The following is a 4468-nucleotide window of genomic DNA, read 5'->3' on the forward strand; positions in this document are numbered from 1 at the left end:
CTCCCTCCCTCCCTTTGTGGAGGCTAAAGTTAGATATCAGTCAGGCATCTTCCTATATTGTTCACACTTGTATTTTTAAACCATGGCCTCCCACGCTGGAGTTCCCTAACTGTCTGGAAAGATTGGTCAGAGAGTCCCTTGGATCCTCCGGCTCTTAGCACTGGGATGACAGGTATGCTCCACCATGCACCTTTTTGAGGTGTAGGGCGGCAAGCCAGGGCTTCGTGAACCCTGGGCAAGCACTCTGCCAGCTAAGCTGTATCCCCTGCCCTGAAGCGGCACTGTCTGAGATACCTGGACCATCACTGCTCTGTCTGTAGAGATGGCCTTCACTTGTACTTCTTCCTCCCCTTCAAAGGTTGTGCAACATCCCTCTAGGAGCCTGTTAATGCTTGCATGCCACACATAAGCACCTGGATCCATTAGCCAGCCACCTGGCAGCTTCTGGGCCAACCTAGGTTTCTCCTTCCTCTAAAACTGTCTTTTAAGCTGGGTTATGGCTTATATGCCCACAATCCCTATACTTGGGAGGTGGAGGCAGGAGGATCAGAAGTTCAAGGTCAGTGGGGGCCACTTGAGATCCTATTTCAAAAATAAAATAGAGTTCAGAAAATGTCTCAGTGGGTAAGATACTTGTCCCATAAGTGTGAGCACCTGAATTTGGATTCTCAGGACTCAAGTAAAAAGCTGGGCTTCCACGGCAAGTGCCTGTAGTTCCCAGGCAGAAACAAACAGGTCTCTAGAGTTCTCTGGCCTGCCAGCCTAGCAGAATTGGTGAGCTCCAGGTTCAGAGAGATGGAGGGCTGGCTGGGATGGCTCAGTCATAAAGATGTTTGCTGAGTAAGCTTGAGTTCAACCCTGGGAACCCATGGAAATGTGGAAAGAGAGAACACACTCTACAGAGTTCTCCTTCGACCTCTACAGGAGTGCTGGAGCACCTTCACATGTCATGCACCCAGAATAGTAAGAAATACAATTTAAAAATATATACCAAAAATAAAGGTGGTCGAGGAAGAGTCCACAACACACACACACACACACACACACACACACACACACACACACACAAGTAAAGTTTTGTGGGTTTACCTTAAGTGTGAACATATCAAAAGCCGTTTGGTTTTCAAGATGAATGCCAGAGGCTTTGGGTCGAAGCTGAAGGAGAATATTCCAGTTAGGGAGTTCTCAGTGAGTGGGCCTTTTGAGAGTCACAATCTTCTCCAAAAAAGGTATTTCTTGTGTGAAAAATGAACGTTTGCCCAGTCACCCTCTTGAATTATAAAAAAAAAATTTTTTTTTTTTCAGTTCAACCAGAACAAGATGACCTTTGGTACACTGAGAAACACCCAGGGTCTATTTGCTCCCTCAAAGTTACAGGTAGAGTTCAAGGCAGTGCGGCAGGTTCTGCGTCGTCGTCTTTCATTTCTTCCGAGCTGAAACCTCTCACTGGATATTTTGAGGGAAAACGGTGAGACCATTGGATTTGAGGATATTCTTAACGCTCCATCACACTGATGGGCGAGCCATACTTGATGGCAGAATATAAGCTGGGCTTGCTGTAACATCGAGTGTCGGCAGGAGGGACAGAGTACTTTTTGTAGTTGCTTCTGCTACAGTCTGGTGTACACAGCATGAAAGCGCTTAGAAGGAAACTAAAGCTGCTTCTTACTGTTCTTGTCCCTGCTTCCTTGGTGTAATATAGTACATTTTACTGGAGGCATAGTCTCTTTCTTTCTTTCTTTCTTTCTTTCTTTCTTTCTTTCTTTCTTTCTTTCTTCCTTTCTTTCTTAGGTGTAGTCTCTTAGTCCAATGGGTGAAATATTTAATTCCAGGAATTTCATATACTATAGTGAGCTAACTATGTAGATCTTTTATCTCATTCTTATTACTCCCCCAAGCTCCCTTCCCTGACTCTTGCTGGGGACCAGACTCTGGGTCTTGCACGTCCTAGAGAAGTGCTCAGTACCAGTCACCTATACACCCAGCTCCTAACTATACAGTTCTAAAAGACAATGTGCCCTTGTAAGAGTTTCAAACTACACCCTATAGTTTCCAGTCTTGGTATACTGTTTGTTTGCCATCTATCTATCTATCTATCTATCTATCTATCTATCTATCTATCTATCTATCTATCTATCTTATTTATTAGCAGGGTCTTATACTGTCTGTTGGCTTGCTTATTTATTTATTTATTTATTTATTTATTTATGAGCAGGTTCTCATTCAGCCCAGGCTGGCCTTTAACTCACCATGTAGCCCAGGCTGGCCTTTAACTCACCATGTAGCCCAGGCTGGCCTTTAACTCACTATGTAGCCAAGGATGACCCTGACCTTGATCATCTTGTTTCCACCCCTAAAGTGTTAGGGCAACAGGTGTGTGCAACACTCCCTGTTTTGTTGTTGGTCGCTCTGAGACAGGGTCTTGCTGTGTAGCTTAGGGTGCCCTGGGATTCTGTCTGCATACTGGCAGCTTGAAAGCATGCTCTTTCTATATCCTCTTGAGAATGCTGGGATTACAGACTTAGGGTACCATGCTGGGCTACACTGTTGATGTTTATAGTGAAGGTTTGTGCATGGTAAATTGTCTCCCTCTGCTGCTGCCACAAAATGTCTTGGGACAGGTGAGATGGCTCTGTAAATAAAGGACGGCCTGGGTTCAGTTCTTAGGACCTACATCCTACATGGTGGTGGAAGGGAGAACTGAGTCCTGCAGGTTTTCCTCTGATCTACACAAATACAGACACACAGACACACACAGACACCCCCCCCCACCACCACCATGGCTTGTATGCATGCAGCCAAACACATATCCGAATAATTAAATGAAGTTAATTTTTGTTTTGTATTGTTCTTGCATTTGTGCTTTCTTAGGAGGCTGCTCACAGTGCTGCTGGACTCTTTAAGCCCTGAGGTCATGTGAAAAGAAGTTTGCCCTGTGTCCTTCTGTCTCCTGTTGGCTGTCCACAAGATGGAGAAGGCGGAAGCAACCTGAGGCGTCCTCTTTGTCTGTAAAGATAGAGAGTCCATTGTGGAAGGGGGAGATACAGGAACTATATAGGCGAGGCCCTACCGGCCTGCATCTCTTATCTCCAGAATTCTTTTACAGAAAAGAAAAAAAATAAACTTTTATCTGGCTTAAGCCACTACTGTTTCTGGGCTCTGTTACTAGCTGCCAAATGCAAAATTTTAACTGATAGAAAAGTCCTTGACGGAGTTTGAGCTGGTGAATGGATGCTGCCTGTTTGGTGGCTCTGCAGTGGTGGATCTGTGGGAGTGGAGCGTCCTGGAGGGTACCAGGAGATAAAGATGGCTTGGCAGATGGGGGCAGACAGTGAGAATCCACCTCACAAGGTGTCACGGACTTTCTTTTCCCCCAGGACACCTGTGCTGAAGTACTGTTATACAGTGGCTCTTTAAACGGCTATTGATGGAGTAATTTGAAGTCTGCTCCTGTCAGCTGGCCTCAAAGCTGGGCTATTTAGAAGATGGGGACTCTTTGTGCCTTAAAAAAAGCAGCAGGTAAAGAATGGAGCGGGCAGGGGTATCGGCATTACAGGGAAGGCAAGTGACTCCCTGCAGGCGTCTCCAAGGAAAGGGCTTTTTGTTACACGTGATTGTCTAATGAAAATACATCGACGTCTAATGAAGATATCCTTTACTGAGTAGCAACTGTAAGTAATGTCCCAAATGTACACACTTCTGTAGCTTACAGCATGAATTTATACACTACATATTTCTAATTTATTTATTTTCATAATAACTTCATCATCGTAAGGTTAGGCAAGACGTTAGAAGGACATTTACTGTTTATATGGATTATAAAAATATGACCAGACTCCGGTTCTAGCTCATTCTGTAATCCAAGGACTTGTGAGCCAGAGGTAGAAAGACAGTTGTGAGTTTAAGGTCAGGTGACTGTGGGTGACATAGTTCAGGGACCAGGGGGCTGCAGGGTTAGACCTTCCTCTCAAAAAAAAAAAAAAAAAAAAAAAAAAAACCACCATAAAAAAGTTCAGTTCCACAGCACAACTACTAAAGCAACATAAAAGAGAGTAGCTTGGCCCTGGGTGACGAAGGATTTTACCATCTTTTTCTATTGTGTAAGAAACTATAAGTCCAGGGCCAGGGAGACAGCTCATCAGGCAAAACTGCTTGCTACAAACCTGACAGCCTGGGTGTGATCCCTGGAACTGACCCCCGAAGAGTGTCCTCTGCCTTCCTCACTTGTACCTTGGCACCCACATGCCTGCACTCATTCACACATCACACACACACACACACACCAATAAATAATAATAGTAAATTCAATCTTAATTCCAGAGCATAGATTTCTTGTGATCTAAATGTATTAACTTACTATTCCATTTCTTCCTTCCTTTCTTTCTCTTTCTTTCTTCCTTTCTTCCTTCCTTTCTTCCTTTCTTCCTTTCTTCCTTTCTTCCTTCCTTCCTTCCTTCCTTCCTTCCTT

At 44.4% G+C, this 4468-nt stretch overlaps 1 pseudogene; it reads left to right on the plus strand.

The window, feature by feature from the left end:
• The first annotated feature begins 1128 nt into the window (after positions 1-1128).
• On the plus strand, positions 1129-1562 carry LOC110296980 (annotated as a pseudogene).
• Positions 1563-4468: the final 2906 nt, after the last annotated feature.

The sequence above is a fragment of the Mus caroli genome, chromosome 6, assembly GCF_900094665.2.
Source record: "Mus caroli chromosome 6, CAROLI_EIJ_v1.1, whole genome shotgun sequence".
NCBI classification, from domain to species: domain Eukaryota; kingdom Metazoa; phylum Chordata; class Mammalia; order Rodentia; family Muridae; genus Mus; species Mus caroli.